General features: G+C 45.5%; 1 long non-coding RNA gene across 2 annotated transcripts in view; it reads left to right on the top strand.

Annotated features, from left to right (window-relative positions):
- The first annotated feature begins 188 nt into the window (after positions 1-188).
- LOC138282579 (uncharacterized) overlaps positions 189-20,309 on the top strand; it is a 78,838-nt gene continuing 58,717 nt past the window's right edge. Inside the window, exon 1 of one of the 2 annotated variants that reach the window (XR_011200973.1) lies at positions 189-554. This is a non-coding gene — a long non-coding RNA (uncharacterized lncRNA). Of the gene's footprint in view, positions 555-5,221; positions 5,313-20,309 lie in introns of those variants that run through there. The other variant, XR_011200975.1, reaches the window with a different exon arrangement.

Genomic DNA, 20,309 nt, shown 5'->3' with positions numbered 1-20,309 from the left:
TTCCCGTGATTACTAGGAATATGTGCATGTTTAATGAATGTATATTCATCCCTGGTGAATTTTATTAGAGAGGAATAAAGGGTCTTGTGAGTGACGTACTCGAGAAGAAAATACAAAAAACGGGTTTATTTTCTTTACAGCATAATGGAGGGGCTGCCAATCAGAAGCCCCCAGCTCAGCGCTGCTATTGTCTACGCGCTGACAGGGAGGATGTTGTTGGCTGTGCAGCGGTCCCCTCAGTGCCCCTCTCCCCACACAGCTCTCTCCCCTCTGTCTCTTGGTCAGTGAAAAGGTGAAACGAACAAGATTATAGCGGACAATGGGGGTGCTCTGTCTGCCCATCAGCCAGATTTCCCTCCAGAGCCTGGAAGGGGACGCGGAGTGAAAGAGGCAGAGCGAGGCAGGAGGACAGCGCAGGACCCCTCCCCCTCCTACAGAAGACAGAGGAAGGAGTGCAGAAAATGGACGGACGAGGAGCTCCCCGTGTCCGGTGCCTCCGGTGGAGTTGTCACATGTGGTCACACTGCCCAGGAAAAGCAGCCAGCACGCGACAGGCAAGTACCTACCTCACTAACCAGGCAAGTACCTACCTCACTCGACGTCCAAGTGCCCGCCTCTTTCTCTACCCAAGTACCTGTTTCATCCCCCAAGCACATACCTACCACTCTCCGCAGACAAGAACCTCCTCCTTCTCCGGGCAAGCCCCACTTCCCTCCCTAGTTGAGGATCTACCCCTTTCTTCTTCACGGGGTTTCTGCGCCGTATTTCCTATTTCAGTGTAGCTTCTGCATGCCGTGGCACAAACCGGGACGTTGAGGTCAACTTTTTGTCCTCGAGGCAGCCTAGACAACGATCGATTCGAACAGACGGTACTAGAGCCTGGACTTGAGGGACTGTCCCACCTTCTTCCTTCCACCTTTTATTCAAATGTTGCAAACCGTGATACCTGCTATCATGGAATCATTTCTTAGTGTTGATCCGTTGTCTGTCCCTTCTATCTATCTATCTATCTATCTATCTATCTATCTATCTATCTATGTCTTTGCGTGTAGTGGTATTCATATCTGCATACATTATATACATGCCCATCTTTCTATCTATCTATCTATCTATCTATCTATCTATCTATCTATCTATCTAACACAGAAGCTACCATATACACATTGTCCGGGCAAAGCTAAGTATGTAGGTGGATGGGCAGATAGGCAGACTGATAAAAAGTTACAGAATATGTGTAAAACAGGTGTGAGTTTGGCATTAAAATATATGTGCCAACTTTGAAGACTCACGTGCTCTGGTCCCCGATCATTAAACATAAATATATTACCAGACAGCATAGACCGCACGGTTTGCTTTTGCACACCCACTGAACAGATCGATACCTGCCTATTCATATGTGTGATTCGGTCAACAGAGTAAACAAACAGCCGGGGGTGGGGGCGGGAGCATTATTGCCCAAGAAGAGCCGTGAGACGTCTCCTGCCATTTCGTATAACCCCTCCTTCTGAGAAAAAATGGGAATTCTTTCGGGGAAATGCCGAACAGAAGTTTATGCTCCATAGAATCTCTGTATATTGCGGGATGAGAGCTTTGTGAGAAGGGATACAGCAGTAATAACTTGGACAATAGGATAAGATACACACGAGCCATGATGGCATGTTTGCATTATTACACTGTACAAGTCCGTTCCGAAGAGTTGTGCCCCTGGGAACGTCCGAAAAGCACGGCCAAGAAAACTCTAGCAACGGCTGAGCATTGCATGGCTCACAGTTTGACAAGAGACCGTTCTTAACACACTACCGTTGCCTGAAAACCAAGCCTGCCTAGAGTTCCTTTCTAGTGGGCCCATTGGCTCTGTTTATTGAAGAGGGGGTGCCAATAATATAATACTAATTCACATTCGCGCGAGAAGTGCATTTTTACATGAATTTCAGTAACTACCCAACCCTTTAAAAACAGATCTTGCGTCCCCTCAGTCCTTTCTGTAAATGTTCTGTCATGCAAGTGACAAGTATAAATGTGCGCAATTTTTAGGCAAGTGAAGTTTTACAGCCCAGGGTTGTACCATGCGGTGAGCACGGTTATATCTTCACACTTGTATTTTGGGTATGTTATCAATTAACGCTATGCACTATTACCTGCGAATGCCTTTATATTGATTTGACGTGATACCACGCCGATTTAATGTTTGTGAAGCGGGACCATAATATTGCATCCACAGTTAGTTACATACAATGGACTTTTAATCCAACATGCAAGCATAAAGGTCTTCTACTAAGCGCAAGTCAGTGCCTGAAAAACACACACTTCTGTGTTTTAGACGTGTATTTCCTTACTGCTAATTGTACTACCGTGGAATGCCATGCGTATATATTATTGCAAGAGTGTTTTCTGTGCCCACTTCCGGCATGGATGTGTGCACGAGGGCCCTCCAGCGACATTCCTCTATAAACCCTAAATGCACCAGCGTGCTCTGTCGTGGTGGGGACTTGTGTTGGAATTCATGTAGCATGCAGTGTATCCCGCACTCTCCACAGAGCATACTCAAGCGCTTTCTACGTGCATTTCTGGAACGTGTGTCGCACTTAAAAAAAACACCCGACCGTCCACCAACCACAGTCTGCCAGGTTCCAGCCCGGCGAGGTTTCTGGAATAAACTTCACTCGTTAAAAGTACCACACAATCTGATATAGGTGAAGAGTGTTTGTTTAAAGCATAGAACGGGCCGGGGTCGCGTACTGAACATTCGTGAGATCGAGTGACAACAGCGGAAAGGACACACCAGCAGAGGTGGGGTGGGGGTTCTCACTGACAGGTGCTCGCCTCTGCACCTCCGTGAGCTTATCCCAGTTTCAAGGCCGAGCTGTGCTCACGCTCACTGTGAGAGCAGAATGCACATGCGTGTGGCATGTTTGGAACATGTCAGAGGCACATAAAACATAGGGGCAACAGCAGCTTCCGAGGCCTTCGAGTTGTCAAAGATAGTGGTTCTGGGGAAAGGGCTGTGCATGTTACAGCTCTGAAGCATGCGGGCCAGGGGAGCCACGCTTCCAGCTCGGGCCCGGCCGAGTCACCACCTCACACAGAAGAGACCCGCGGATCAGTGAGAGCTGCGTCTCCTGACTGCTAGGAAGAGCCTCGCAGGAATGTGCGGTGCCCCTCCACAGAACCCCCACTATGACCCTCGTGACCTGTTCCCAACACACTGCTGACCCCCAGGCCAAACAAGTACTTCCGGCTCTCGCTCCAGAGAGGCCGCGCTGCCGGAAGCGGAGGAGAAACGCCGTTCCTGGGGCGCGCGGTGCAGCTGACGCTCCGGGTTCCAGTGTTTACCGGAGTGACGCCGCCGCTGCTCGCGCTGCTTCCACCGCCCTATCCGCCGTGCACCACAAGGGCGGCACGGCCTGCTTGCACTCACCCGCCAAGCACTCTTCGTTCATGCATTATGGCTTCATACGTGGGTAGGCCTGGGTACCCACAGAGCATTTAAATGCGCTAGATTATTTAAAAATGCGCAAATGCACACAATCCACTTTGTGCCCCAAAGTTTCATGAGAAAGGCAGATAAAGAACAGATGCTAGCGGTGGCGAGACCTTTAACATTTTCCTGAGCACGCCTGAAGGGAGAGCCGTCACAATAGCAGGCTGGGTGCTTCCAGTAAGGGTTATATGACTAAAGGCAGGCCGTGCAGTCCTCGCGGGTATAGCGTGGATATCTCTGGTTCACGCCCGTGTCAGTCAGAGTGGACACTGATGCCGCCTGAAACTACTGAGGTCGCCTAGTGTTGGGTCGCACATCACTGTCCCTCAGTCCTCTCCTCTGAAAGGGAGAGGGCTTTGTGCAGGATGACCCCTGGCTATTTTGGGACCCAGGTTAGTGTGACAGGGACAAGGAGTCCACTTTAAGTCTCCTTTTATCTGCTCCCATTTCCTCTTTGGATCAACAACTTTCAATAGACAACATCTAAAGGCCTAAAGGGTGAGAATAGAGAGAGAGACTGTCGGGAAGAAAACAGCATATGACCACACCTGAAATAGAGCTCGTACATCTATCTGTCGGTCAGTCTGTCAGTCTATCTGCATACATCTAGATAGATTCCATTACTAAAACACCACAGGTTATTTCTGTGCAATGAAAAGAAGTCTCATTATCATTAAATAGGCCTTGTGTGTAAAATGATTATAAATTGCAGATACAGTTAGACTGTACTATGATAATAATAGTGAGTTATACTTGTGTTCTATATTAATACAAGTGTAAACGTACATTTGTTAATAAAGTTATTTCAAATGCTATCTATCTATCTATCTATCTATCTATCTATCTATCTATCTATCTATCTATCTATCTATCTATCTATCTATCTCTCTCTGTATCTATCTATTCTTACAAGTCATGATCCTGGAAACTCATACTACATCTACTTCCACACATGTATTCATTGAGTGGCTACAGTGCACACACGCACACACACTTTTATCTGCTTTTTTGCGTGTGTTTTATTAATTTTCCCATACATTTCTACGCCTGTCTTATGCACGTGGAAGATGTGCACATATATAATATGTATACACATAGCCAGTGAATACATATTAGACTCAGTAAGTGTCCAGTTTGTACTCGGACTGGAATGCAGCCCCAGTCCCACGCACATTAGTTCCCCGCACAATACCCATGTACTGCCCCTCTTTTTATTTTCCTGCGCACACTCAGTGAGCACTGAGGCCACCTCAGTGCTCTCTATATAGTATCACGTGTTTGTGTGCAGTTTGACTGGGCACCGGTTCATCGAGGGCACCCCTGGGTTGTTATGAAGACATCAGACACAGCAGCGTTCAGAGCCGGGCTCTGGAAGCCGACGTGCTGCTTCTGTAGACCCCGCACAAAGCTTCCCTTGTACTCCCCGAAAGCTCCACTCCGGAGCCCTGCGTCGAGGCGTGCATTTTACCTCAGGCCGTCGCAGGACGGTCGAACGTGGAGTTAAGGTTAGGATGTACTCTCTTGTTTTGTGGCCTCTGAAGCCTGTTGAAGAAAGTTGCATTACCTCTTTATTTTGCGCCCTGACAAACTCCTCATTGCTGTTTGCGGAGTCCCACCCCCATGAGCTGCACGTGTGTTCCTGCGGCCACCCCGCGTTAGCTCTAAATTCCTTTCAGTTATTAGTTTGTTGTCAGGGCTACACGTTTCTCCCCTGAACGCACGTTTTGTCCCAGTCGAGCTGCTACCTTCGCCATCTGAGAGGAGCTCCGCCTAGCCTGTCCCTGTCAGAGGGGAGCCGCATGGAGCCCTAGCCCGACCCCGGCTAAATGAGGTGAGCTTTGTGGTGTGCTGGGGCGGCAAACCTCTTCTTAACGCGAGCTTTCCAGTCACTTGCACAGCCCTGGAAACACGCCGTCCCTCTTCACCTCCACGGGCCTTACTTTACCGCTCACAGGGCTCGGTACCCCCATTCACCAAACAGGGCCTCGCTATATAATGTATTACCTCTCAAAAATTCCCTCAGCACACACACATTTACTTCACCCTCATTTACTACACTCATGGCGCTCTTTACCTCACACAGCAGCTTTTCGTTTACCACACAATAGACTCACCATATATATATATATATATATATATATATATATATATATATATATATATATATATATATATATATATTACCACACACAGGCCTCCTTTGCCACTCACCTGCTTCTGTACCTTTCTTTACTACACACTTGGTTCACTATATATTTCATTATCTCTCAGAGTACCTACTTTAGCTAGTACTGTAACAAAAATGCCACGAACCCTGATGCAAGCTAGGAAAATGGTCCAGTTCACTATTGTTGGGATAGCAAATATAACAATTATCAAGGCTCAATGAGCCCCTCAACTCTCGGGGCCCCGGTGCACGGCAACTGATGCGCCAATTGTGGCCATGCCCCGGATTTTACCACACAGAGCTCCCTATGCTTGCCCGACTTCACCGCTCACAGGGCTCTGTGCCCTTTTTTTGCCAAACACCGCGCTGACTGTAACTTTTAACTCCCATACCGCACCTCCTCCCACGGCTCTCTTTACAGCACCCAGGGCGCTGTGCTTTGTGTGACTGCACAGGGCTCCCTATACCTTTCCTGGCCACTGGCGCGTCTCTCCTTATCACTCACAGGGTCTTTACCTTGTGTACCACAGGCATGTCTCTCGTTACCACTCACAGGGTCTTTACCTTCTTTACCACAAACCGATTCTCTTTACCACACTCAGGGCTGGTTGTCCATTACCACAGGTACCACACGCAGGGCCTTTACCTGCCTTACCACATGCGTGCCCTATTTTTACCGCTGGCAGAGCGCTTTGCCCTGCTTTACCACAGACTTGTCTCTCTTTACCACTTGCAGGACACGTTGCCTTCTTTACCCCAAGTATCCTCTGCTTACCTCACACATTGCGCCATTCCCATCTTCGCCCACTACACACAGACACGTATTCCTAGTTTCCCTCTCACTGCACCAGACTCAGAACTCCCGCCTTTTACCACAATCACTGCTGGTATTCTTCCTTTCATTGCCACAGGCCTGGCTCTCGTTACCACACACACAGGGCTCTTTACCACAAGAAGGGCTCTGTACTTGTCTTTACCACATTCCAGGCTGTTTATCGCGCATCACAGACAGAACCCTTTTAGGTCAGTTGTTGTCTTACCACAACCACGGTTCTTACCACCGCAGTGCTTTCTTTCCCCAAGCAAGACCGCTTCCTTCGCCTCACTTCTTGCAGGGCTCTCTTAGTTACTTGTTACCATATTCACGATATTACCACAGGCAGGATTATGTTACCACCACCGCCACAACACGCATGGGCAACCTTCCCACGGACTCTTTCCTGCTCTTAAACAGACTCAGGTCCTCTCGCCTCACCCCACTCAAGACTTTCTTTAGCACTCTACTCACGCTCAAGACTCTTTAAAACACTTTACCATACTCCGCGCTCTCTTCGTAACTTCCTGAAACACGCATTCCTCTCTCCACATCGTCCACCCCATGGGAGTATTTCTTTAGTGTTCGTCGTCACACGCGTGGCTCTTAAGTCTTTAATAAATTCGCCAGTACTCTTTTCTACACGTAGACCTCTTACGCAGTGTGTATCCCACCGAATTTTGTTTTTAGCAGTCCTCGAAACACGCGTGGCTCTTAGGTCAGGTCTGGTTACCACACTTCTGATCCTCTCCCCTACATTTACCACACTCGGGACTCCCGGACACACTGCACCACACGCAGGATTCTCTATAGCACTCCTCGTCACACGCGCGGCTTTTTACGTCTCTTTAATACACTCTTCACTACAATTTTTCACGCGTAGTGCTTTCACATTGCACCACACAAGAAAAGTATTTAGTACTATTCGCTACGCGGGCACTTGTTACGTCTCCTTATCCCACTCAGACATTCTTCCCTATGTTTTACCACACACAGGCTTCTCGTACACACTCTGCACATACGCAAGAATTTGTAAAGCACTCCTCGGCACACACACGGCTTTCTACGTCTCTTTCATACACTTCACTACTGCTTTTCACACGCAGGGCTCTCTTACACACTCTGCACCGCACGCAATGATTTGTTTTCTTTACGTCTCCTCACCACACCGAGGGCTCTCTGTGCCACATTTCACCATATGAGGGTTACCACGTATCACACACTCTCAACTCCTAAACCGCGCGGCTTCGGTGTATTGCACATTACTCCGCAGGCACAGGAACTCTCAAAAGGCAGTATTTAGTGTGCTTATGAAGAGTTTATATGAGGATTAATTCCAGAAAGCGACAGATCATTGGTAATAGAAGTCACCCCAAAGATCGAACGTAGGACTCCAAGAGGTATCGTGTCTTTTGTGCGTGGCTTTATTGAGTTTTCGGCTTTAACCCTACAAGTTGTAGCTGGGCGCGGACAGGACTTAGGAGAGCCAATGTTTACTTCCGCCATCAGACTCAAGCGCTTCACTAGAGCTCGGATGTACAGTGAATGTGGAAGAAGTGGTCCTCGAAGCCCCTTACCCCATGAGAAATCCTGTCACCGGACTCAGCTTATGCTCCTACAGTGGTAGTACCGTATGTGCATTTATACCGGGCTTACTATCCTGCCGAGGCGTCGAAGCGCTTTGTTGGTTTTGAAACACAGACTTTGCCTGCTTGTAAATTGCGTTTTTTTATATTGACACAATCCGCGGGTGCGGAAAGCAAGCGAGAGATGCCTGCTGCCGTTTGCAGCAAGAATAGAGTCTCCATTCGCATCGCTGTTTGGAAGTTTGCTTATTTGTTTTTAGCAAGCAGCGGGGGCAAGTCCTTGTCGCCTCCAATGTGTTTGAAAGGAGCGCCAACATTTGTTAACCACATTTTATTCAAATGGAAATGTATAAATCAGCACAAAACCAGCTAGTTGGGTGTAAGAGTTTAGCAGGGCTAATTGCAGTCAATAGGCCTTTGCAATTAGCTGCTGGTTGGAGTTTAGTTAGGGGTTGTGTCAACCCCATCGATGGGTAATTGCTTTATTGCTCACAAACCTATCTCCCAGTTAGAACATTTGCGCTAATTACCCTGGATGGGCGTTGAAAGACCATAAATCTATTAACACTTAAAAAGAAGTCCTTGGTGCTTAGGCCAACACGGCTAACCTTCCCAGTGGTGCGCGGAATGCGTCCTCTGCAGACCAATGTGTGCCTTTCCAAACTTGGCAAACAGCCCCTCTCCAAGAGGACGTCTGTGCTGCCGGGGTGGGTCACCCCGGGTTCAAAGGATACCGAAGAATGTCATCTCTTGTGCGGGTAACCGACGCCCCACACAACTGCCCTGCTAGGCGATAAGAGATGGAGACCATCGCACCCCTGCAAGGTGGTACGTGCCTTGCAGCGTATCACAGGCGCGCGTGCATTTACAATGCTGGATACTTCGGGATTAAACGTTTTTTTTTTTTACATAACAATTCCACTTAGCTCAGATATGCAAGGCACTTGTTTAATCAGAAGTTTCCACAATAACAGAAAAGGCGGAAGAAAACTTACGCACACGAGGATTCTCCCTCTGGCGCATTTATCTCGCACACACGTGCGCACACTTTATCCTGCTCATATACACTCCCTACTTCTCTTCCACATAGGCACGTAAATCTCTCTCACGCCACACAGACTCTCACACAGACCGTGGACACATATATAATCTCTCACACAGCCAGAAATAACATTCTGTGTAGAAGGACACTGCCACGCCCAAACTGTTACAGACTCTCAATGGACATGTATCATTTAAACACACGTCGCACACAGCCATCTCATTGTCACACTGCGCCATCACAGTCACGTGTCGCACAGGCCACATGTGAGCGAGCACAGGCACACAGACACACCGTATTCTTCTCTGTTCCTGGCATACATGAACACAACACGTTTCTCTCACGGCTTCGCAATGCTTGGTTTGAAAAGTTCTGGAATTATTTATGCTAAAAGGACTGACACATTTCCGCAGGGAACCACGTCAGATCGACTCTTGCCTGAGAGCAGCGGGCCCTGGTGGCGCTCTGCGCAGAATGCGCTCACTGCTTCAACGAGTGGTGAGGCCTTCACTCCTGCTCGGTGGATCAGAGGCAGGCTTCTCGGTACCCCCTCCCCTTCAGCCCCCCACGTTCGACCCTCGGGATTCGCAGCAGACAGGTGCGCGAAAAGTGCATTTCGCTACCAACACCTGAGGTGTTTCCAATCCAGCTGCGTGAATGGAAGCCTGTTCTCGGTTCAGAGATCAAGCTGGTGTGAACACAGTCTGAAAGGACGCTCGCTTCTCTGCTGCGTCAGACTCAGCATTATATTTTTTGTGTGAAAACTTTAGTCGTTTTGTCATTTTATTTAATCTCCCACTGCGATATCTTACTGCAGGGTGATTTAATACAACCAGTGCTTTAAATGGGCCGGTACTCTCCGGTACTGAGTACCGGCACTTTTTTATTTTGAGAGGGAGAGTACCGGCATATCTCAAGAAAAACGCAATACTTTTAATTGGAGAGTACCGGCACTTCTCAGAAACAAGCAGGTACTCTATTACAGAGTACCTGCACTTCTATTTTTCCATTTAAAGCACTGAATACAACAGTTAATTTACCTCGTCTGTTCTGTCCCCTTTAATTCGACAATAGTAGATATCTATATATGCGTTTTTATGTACAGCTACATTTCTATATGCAGTCACTATATAAATAAATATGCAAAGCCACACGTTTATTAAAACAGACATACTGACATGGACAGAAATTAAATAGGAGGCTCTTTTTCACTCACACATGCACACACAGGTTATCCATCCACCCATACATGTTCTCAATTCTGCCTCACATATACACACTTTCTGATGCACAGCTTCGTATATATGCGATTTAGATATCTTTAAAGGGTATACAAATGTAGGTGCAGACCGATATACCTATACATGTAGGTGTTATGCGCATATATATATGTACAGGTGCACATGTTTATATAGAGACAAGTAATAACGCAGGCCTGCGCCTACAGGTGTACGACTTCGGTGGATCACAGTACTTTTATGTGGTGGACTCCGACAACTCCGGAGTGCACACACAGTGTAAAGAAGGGGGGCTTCTGACATTAGTGCTGACGCAAAACTGCTCTGGTCACTACATGCACCTTTTGTTTTTTTTTTAACAATGGGAGCTGTTAATTTGCCTTTTCGGAGCAATCGCGCATTTACGATTTGTGGTTAATGATACCTAATCAGTGAGGGTTTGCGTCTTTAAATTCAAAATATATATAACCACACTTTTAGTAACTTTACTTACAAACTATGGCGTAGTCTTACTTTTATCACAGTTGTGACAGACCTGATAGGACTAGAGGAGAAAAAAAACACGTCTCCACATTCCAAAGGCAAACATTTGTTGAATTTAGCATTGGTTTATCTTACAATGCCTACAGGCCCGAATGCAGTGATCGCACAGAGCTTCAGAAATACTGCATTTTCCGAGCTCTCCTTTAATCGAAAAGGTGGTTTGAACACATTTGATGTGTGAAAAGAATTGAAGTTATTTTGCCCTTTACAGTGAGATTTATAAAATTCATATGTGGGGCATGTGCTAATCTCTGTGATAGGTACACCCGTCGCAAGAGTCTGTATCAGACGTGGCCTGTATCAGACATGGCCGAGAGAGTAAATTTTTCTCATAGATGTGTCCCCATCTGCCGTATGAGGGTCCAGCACCCTTCCCGGCATTGCAAGCAGCCACGCCCTCCCCCAGACATCTGCTACAAACCACAGGAAATTAAACCAAGCACAGCACTCTGACTAACTGCACTTGTACCCAGGGGCGTACCTCCAGGGGGGATGTTTAGGGTCTTACTCCCTCCTAAAATGTATTCTGTAAAAAATAGTTAGGTACATGTGTTTTCAGGTGGTTAATGTGAAGTGTTTGTCGGATTTCACCTGGGATTTTTACGTGTCCACACTGGCACACACACTGGGCATACTTACGAGTTTGGCGGACGGGAACACACATCTGCCAAACTCCCAACAGGGTGGCTGCCACTGTAGTGGCGACCTTCTTGCAGGACCTATTATGACTTTCCTGTTGGGCTGATGGGCAGAAAACTAGGGTTCTGTCCATCAGCCCAGTGGGAATGTGGAGGCAGATGTGTGGCCAGCTCACAATCGAGCCGGCGGCAATGCTGCTGCTCGTAGGGTGCACCAGCACCCTGGTAATGCGCACTGTCTGCACAGCATTACGAGGTGCTGGACAGGGGGACACCTTGAATACCCTTGCCACAGGCATGGGCAGTGCAGGGGCCTTCCTGTGGTTCCCTGCACCTGTTCCCCACCATCCTTTTCATAGCTGTGAAACCGCCATGAAAAGGCTGGCAGAGAACCAGGTTGTAATTAGCAGGTTGATGCTGCATGCAGCGCCACCCTGGCTGATTGCAACCTGCACCCACCATCAGGCCGTTAGAATCACTGATCCCGGCAGAGACGGCGGTACCCTGGTGGTTGGGCTGTAATGTAGCGGCAGTCCAGACCGCCACCATGAGTCTGGCAGTCTAGTGACTGCCAGACTTGTTATTAGGCCCTCTTTCTATCTCGCTTTATGTATTGAAGGACTTAAAATGCTGATTAGTTTAAAAAATATTGCGTTTTAAGTACCCCAACAATCCGCACTCCTCTTAAGCCATCCTCTATTTCCTGCTTCCCATATAACGTGTTTTAAGAAAATTTCCCAGCGTCATTGTTGGGAAATCTGAAGCACACCCCCCCTACGATCATACTGAGCATACTACTCCCCTGCTTCTACCATTTCAAAGGGAGGGGTCCAGAACATTTCAGAAGGGGCACAGTACTAAGGGGGAGTGCAGGCACTTCTCAGCAGCCAACAATTACTCTGGCACTGCAAGTGACTTCTATAGTTCCACTTCAGGCATTGAGTAGAACGCCACACAAATATTAAAATGTGGCAAACTACACGCATTGCAGACAGCTCCAATGAGAAGCTGGGCACATTGTGAAAACAGGGCTCACATCCGTCTGCAAGCACCTGCATGCAAGGGTGCTGCTGTCCTTTTATCGTCTCTGCTGCTGCAAGCATGAAATTAAGTAGGACATAAGGGGGCCTATCCAGAAAGTCATTTTGAGATGCATAAAAGCTGTCCTTCTGTAGCACCCATTTACATGCTCGTGCATGCCTCTGTGAAGTGGTGAGCAACATCTTATAAGGGAATATGATAGGATTGTTCATATACAGTTAGTACACATAGCCTTTGCACTGTCATTAATAGGAAGCTGGACGTGTAGGGCAATTGGCAAAAATACTCCTGTAATACCACTTCCTCTACTCATATATATTTTTATGAATTGGCCCCAAAACCATACCACACCCTTGTTTGACTTAACACCAACTAGAGTCAATGCCTTATAATGATTGACAGTTACTATTGCCGAATATTTGTACAAAAATCTACAGAACTGTGCACAGTGTACAATGGAACCTTACTTTTTACTGTTTTTTAATGAAACTTTTTTTTGGCACCTCAGAAGCATTTTAACAAAACATATCTATCTTTTTTTAAATAAAAAAAAACACGGAAAATGTTGTCAAACTACCAATTAAGACTTGTTTTCTGCACCTTAAAATACATTTCAAACATGTAAGATCGATCATGGTTCCACACTTCATTACTATACCCCGAAATGAATTCCATCATTTAATTTTTAGAGGCTGAACATTCCAAAATGACATGCTCCAGACTCTTTCCACGGGCATGGCAAAACCTGCACCACTGGGCAGGGGGCGCGCACCACAGCATAGCGCGCCCCCAATACAGGTGAGGGCCGGATCGGACCGGTTTCGGCCGGCAGCCCAACTGTGGCTGCCGCGAAAATATTTGAAAATCGCGCTCACCCAGAGGGGTGAGCCGATTGGCTGAAGGGGGTGTGGTGGGGGCTCCCAGGTATGTAGCAGGGGCAGCCCGAGTTAGTTACCAGGGTGGCGGTGCTGTGGGTTTAGGAAAGGGGCTCGGGACGACCGCTACCGCGAATGTCCATAGCTCCCCCCACGGTACTCCATTACATGGCCCTGGAATTTTTAATTTGGGGGGATGAGACTGCGCCAGGGGACCAAGGTATGGCCCGGTTGCCCAGTATCATTCCCATTGGGTGCCAGGGGGGATCCCTTGCTTAGGGTTGGCTCTGGCATGGTTGGATTGGGGGACAGTTTTCATGCTGGCCCGTGCCCCCTCTATCTTGAGGGGGCAGGTGAGTCTCGCCTTGTGAAGCGTAATTGGTTTTTGGGGGAACACGGCCCCCAGTTTACAGACGATGCCACAGGTGCCTGGTGGGTGGACAACCATGACTCCTTTTTAAAGAATATAAACTATTTCAGATGCATATTGTAAATAATTATGGAAATTTAAAGATGAAAAGAAATACTGTACATATGATGATGTTTTTTATGTCGTGTTTATATGGTTGTGAATAAATACGGCCTGAGAATTGTTATATTCTCTATCGCAGGAAGGTTTCAGTCTGCTTTGTTTACTGTGAATATAAAGTATGTTGCTCCAAACAGTGGATCATAGAGGGGGAACCAGTGAGAACTGTTTTGTTTGTGGGTATCGATGCGGTCCCCCACCTGTATTGAGAAGCTAATATTCTGTGCAAAGACCCTACAATAGCCAATGGGTATAACTGATTACAGCAAAACAACATGAGCAGTCTTCTTAAGCCTGGTTTGAAGGGAACAAACAACATTTCTTGACACTTTCTTCCATACAAATCATGTCATCCATTCGTAGTATTTTTTAGATTTCTTGTAGCCAGAATCTTGGGTTTGGGCAGAGCATAAAAGCGTTTTCCCATTCGGCCCCTTGCAGGAAGAGTATAGTATTGCACAATCATTTTCTAGGTCACCTATTCCGAATTCCTCAAACCAATTTATTGATATTTGTGGAAAATGATTCAGATTAAGGGCTTATTATTTAAAAGAAGTTGTTACTCTTGACCTTTTTTATTTAGGGCAGAAAATAAACTGATTTATGAAAAACGTAAGAATTTCTTAGGTCTTAGGAGAACACAGACCCCATTCCAGCCTAATTGATTAGACCAGTATAGATGTGGCAAACCCATATCCCTTCTGAGCACAACCCCCCCAAGTCTGTCAAACTAAGCTTGGGTTCAGACTGAGGAGGCATGAGATACATTAGGGATGAGCTTTACACTGTACAACACCAATAGAGGTTTTAACAATTGTTCTCCAATTGGAGATTGAATGTCAGGAGTCCCACATGACCAATTACGTCATTGCTCCCGTAGCTTGTATTGGTGGTGACCATTTCAATAAACATCTGTTATGATCTCTAGGTAATTATACTCGGGCACAGTGTTCAGCAATTCTTCCCCACATTGCACTGGATTTTCGTATTGTAAAATGCATGATCTTGTTTTTATTCCCATCCACATTGAAAGAGTTTAAGTTACAGCATTGCACCAATTCATTTAACAAGCATTTTAGCCCCAAAGGCATGTGACTTGAAATTAACTGCGTAATAGACTGTGGGAAAAGCCATGTGTTCTTATTTTTAGGATTGGAGCTTTAGCTTTCATAAAGTTTTCGTGCAAATCAGAACTCTGTCAATTAACAAAAAGTGGTGCCAACAAACAGCCATGCTTAAATCCTGCGAGGTACCACTGTATTAGTTTGACTGCTGCCTCCCACATATTATTGCGGTCAATTTAAGTTAATTCTAGTGAATATTTTCCTAAATGGGCAGACAATGAACAGAAGGACTAGGGATGTAAACAAAAGATGCACTATGAATGTGAATGAACACTATGGCCCTCATTTTGACTTTGGCAGTCAATTTGCCTGACCACCAGAGCCAAACCTGCCACTAGACCGCCTGTGCTGGTGGTCTGCAGACCGCCATACTACAACTGCTGGCAGCCGTCCGCCATACTTGTGGTGGAAAGTCCTGGCGATAGGCGGTGCAGAAGCGGTTCCATCGCTGGCACCTCCATGTCAGCAGGACTTATTACAAGCCATAATACACCTTGGCGGAGTCCTGCTGGCATGGTGGGGCTGGAGATGGAAGACCAACAGGACCCATTCACTCCCGGACGACCTCCTCGATGGAGAAAGTAAGTGGGTGTCCGAAATGGGTGTGGGGGGTGTGGAGGGTGTCTGTGTGTTTGGGTGCGTGTGTGCGTGTCTAGGGAGAGGGTAGGAGGGTGGTGAATGCATGCGTGTATGCAAGTGAATGTAAATGGGTGTGTGCATGTATGTGCATGTGTATGGGGGGTGTCTATGTGGATGAATGCGAGAGAGTGGGGGTGTCTGAGTGCACGTATGCGAATGCTGAATCGGTGTGTATGAGAATTTATACGTGCGTGAAGGGGTGGGGGTGTTGTGAGTGTGTGGACTTGCATGTGTGGGGACATGTATGCATGTGTGTGCCGGTGACTGCAATGGAGATTCCTGTCACCGGGTGAGTGACCACCAGGGTTTTCGTGGTGGGGTGTCCGCCATGGAAAGCCTTGGCGGTTTGCTGCCTCGTAATCCGGACGGCAGGCTGAGACCTGCCACCGGGTTGGAGGTGCTCACTGCCGACCGCAGCCGTGCGACCGCATCGGCGGGCCAGGTGGAGTTGTGAATACTTGGCATCTGCAAAGCCCCACAACTCTTAATGTGGCGGTCCTTACCGCCGGTTCCACAGAGGAAGGACTGCCACGGCGAGGCTGGCAGTCTCATGACCACCAGCCTCGTAATGAGGGCCTACATAGCTACACAAAATATGACGTTAAAGTGACAATATGACTGAAACGTAAACAGCATGGAATTCAAATGGCCAGGTAAAATGTAGCAGCCTTTTGCTTACCACAGGACCTTTGTTGTGGTTCAAACTACCTCTAGGATAGGGGTCTTTTGCGTTTTACCAACAATTTACTTTGGGTCCTTTCACCAGTGTTAGGTGGTTCACACTGGTTGGGTTACATTCGTTATTGTGCATGTGCTTGTATTTTGGACCTTTGGTTCCAAGTTTAGTCTTTTACTGCATGTCCTTTCTTGCTGAAGGATGAGTGTTTGTGCAAAACTACTGTAGCTGTCTTGGTGTTATCAGCTTGGTAGTTGGTGTGATGCTGGCCAGTTTGGCCACGTGTTTGGTGTTTAGGTTGTTTTATTCTCTTGCTCAATAACTTGAGAAGCTTTAGCTCATGTTCCTCTGTGGCAGTGTGGTATTAAAAAAATCACAGTGCTATTTGTGAGGCCTCCACTGTTTTCATTATTTTGAGAGGTAGATACTATTGTCTTTTGCATGTGTGACTCTGGAGCTCTCTTATGATGGTAGTGATGTATGAACACTTTTGTTCTTTGCTAAGTCGTCTTGCTGTGGAGAATAAACAGAGTTTCTGCCACTTCTGAAGATATCACTTACAAAGTACAGCATGACGTACAGACGCACTGACATCGATCACAGTTTTCACATGAAGAGAAGAGACCATGCAGTCAGTCACATTAACCAGACCCCGCAGGATATTGGGGCATAGATTAACATGTTTTGTGGCACAAATATGGAAAGTTTGTGGCACGAATATGGAATATTTGTGGCATTTTTGCTGCAGTTTATTTTGCAAATCTTTCAGCACCAAATGCAGAGATATTATTTTTGTAAGGTATATTAGAACATGAAAGTTTACACTAAGGCATTTTGTATAGTATTTATGATGCTAGGTGTATATAATTTATGTATCATGTATTATTTATTTTAACATTACTTTCACCTTGAGCACCGTGCTGTCATCACTTAGGGAATTGTGACTTTATGGGGAATAGAATTGTAATTCTTTCCAATGAGAAGGCCTTTGTGTATTCTGTTCATTAACAATTGAAACAATTTGTTTTTGATTAAGGTCTACATATATGACATATATCTATTAATGAATAAGACCCATGGAACCTGTGTGCTTGTTTCTTTAGGTTTTAAACTTGTCCACATATTTGAAATTCTTCTGAGCAGCCCAAATCTAGCCTGACATCCTGCTGCTGATTATAATGTGAAAACAATAATGCCCGGATAGATTGTTCTGAGAGGGACCCACTTCTGGCTAACATAATATTTTTTAAAATGCTGTTGCTCCTCTCAGCATCTGCAAAACTGGTCACATAGTCCTTGTACATAGCTGCCAGCTATGAAAAGACTGAAATGCGGTTAGCCATCCGACGCCAAAAGAGGTTGGTGTCGATCAACCCTGAAACTGATGCCTGTATAATTCTGGGCCTACATGTTCAAAGTAGAGCAAAGCTCCTGATCAGGAACTTTGCTCAAACCAGGGATGGTGAATATGCACTCTTGCCCTTAGGTAGGATGCAGAGTTGTGCAGAACTGAGAAGACGTTCTTGTTTTAGGAATCCAGTGCTGGGGTGGGCTTCTTCCATGTACTTGTCCACCCTTTCAAGGGCATTTTTAAATGCTTCATTAAGCTGGGGTTTTCTCCTGTTTTTCTGTGGCAGAGTCAATGTAGCCCCCTGCAGTAGTCTTTTGGAATGTTTGCAGTGACTCCAGAGTGAGGACTGAATTGTTTGTGAGGTTCCTGTGGAGGAAGTGGATGTCCTCTAGCTAATCATGCACCTTCATTGTCACTGGTGTTTGACTGTGCAACAAGTCCATCAGACGTAAAATGTTTTGCCATTTGTCTGCCACAGCATCCAGCTGACCTTTATTACTGTTATTGTTGTCGCTGTCAAGAATCCTCTGTAGATTTTTGAGGGAATCTAGGGGAGACTTGCTGAGTTGCATCTCAGACGACTCAAAAAATGCAGCATATGAATCAAAGTGCTTGCAGTGGTATTGGTCAGTAGCAAACCAAGAATTCCATTGGGTACTGCAAGGTTCAGGTGCCATCAGTGGTTTCATCCTATGGTTCTCTGCAAGGTGTTTCAGGTACATTTGCTTTCTGCTACCAGCCATGTAGAAGACTCTTGAGAAGTACAGCAGGAACAAATTTAGCTCCACAAAAGGCTTCTGGAATGACTCCCCAACAAGGTTCATGATGTGTGCCAAACAGGTGATATGTTTTGGGGTTGTGTATATATTTCTCAACACAGTGTTGCATGCCTTGAGGAGGTATGCCGCATTTTTTGTATTAAAAGAAATTAACTTCTGAAAGGCTATATTATAATCTGCGGGGACTCTCACAACTGCCTGCACTATGGTCTTGTGGTTTTCCTATGAGAAGAACACTGTATCTGCTAGGTGGGTGTGGATTTGACAGTCACATTGTGAAGAGACCACTGCAATAAAACATACAACACTCATCGTCCTTTGACATCAGGTGTTTCGTCAAATATAACACTGATCTTCTGATCTTCCAATTGTTTTTTTCAGTTCATCCTTAGCGCTTACATATGTCCCTAAGAGGCTATATTCTTTGGGCGGACGACTTCCAGGTATCGCTCCACCATTCCGTGCTCACTCATGAATAAACATGTGCAATACAGAGTGGTCAGTTTTGCTCTGTGGAATGCTCAGTGCTATGCAGACATTGACCCACTTACTTTTTATCTCCTAGTTTGAGGCACTGGCAGCTGTACAATTTGTGAAAAGCGAGTTCACAGTCGGCGAAGAGTGAGGATCTGAATCATCTGCGCTTCAATTGTTTTTCGGATTGCATATGCATATCCGCTGTGTGCTTTCGGACATGGTCCACCGCCACATTGCACACAGTGCAAAACAACACTCTGCCGTCGGCATGCAGCCCATAGCTGTACTCTCTAGCCTGACCTGCTGCTGTTATTTGAGTAGCTAGATGTGAATGATTTTTCACAGCCTTCACAGGCTACATAAACTTCTCCATCGTGCTTTTCGTGTGGTGGCTCTTTTTTCTCTAGGAAGCCCAAAGATCTTACAGTGAGGTGGCACACTTGTCAGTCTTTTAGGCAATTATGAGTCATCGTTGGGAGTTGTGGTGCAGTCACTTGACTCACTTGCAAATATATTTGGTGTTATTTCATGTAATCCGAGGTGTAGTTAGACAAAATATTGAGTTTTAAATATTGAGTTGCAGAAATGTCAGAAACAAATGTTGTGATACAAAAATATCTTTGTCAAGAATATCGATTCTTTTTCTTTTTTTTCTTTTTTTATGGAAGTAGTATCATCTTCAGGAATATCTTTGTTGGTAATATTGTTTTCAATAATATTGTTGTCAAAATATCATTTTTTAATTATCTTTATGTGTTTTAGTTCATATAATAATTTTGTTATTATTGTTTGTATAATTGGTAATAATATTTTTAAATATAGTTTGCAATTTTAAGTGATTTATAAGTTTTAATTTAATTGTGAATAGTAATTTATAGTGTTGTTATGGGTTGCTAGGCTTTCAGTTATGGAAATTGTGTAATAATTTTATTTTTCAACTTATATATTAGGTGCAGGTTGCTGGGTTTGTAGGGGCATAGGGTGGGAAGGTAATCAAATAATAATTAATTAGCAATTCATTCATTATTTTTAATTGTTTAATAATTATGTAAATTGTGTACTAAATATATTTTTAGTCATATATTAGGTGCAGATTGCTGGGTGTGTAGGGGTATAAGATAGGAAGTTAATTAAGTAATAATTAACAATTAATCATTACATTATTTGTAATTATTTAATCGATTAATAATTATGTAAATTGTGTAATAGTTATATTTTGTAATTATATATTAGATGCAGGCTGCTGGGTTTGTAGGGCTGTATGGTGGGAAGCTAATTAAGTAATCATTATTTAACTATACATTATCAG

This window comes from Pleurodeles waltl, chromosome 1_1 (genome assembly GCF_031143425.1).
Source record: "Pleurodeles waltl isolate 20211129_DDA chromosome 1_1, aPleWal1.hap1.20221129, whole genome shotgun sequence".
Classification (NCBI taxonomy): Eukaryota; Metazoa; Chordata; class Amphibia; order Caudata; family Salamandridae; genus Pleurodeles; species Pleurodeles waltl.
The sequence above is the reverse complement of the archived record's forward strand: the minus strand, read 5'-3'. Positions and strand labels throughout refer to the sequence as shown.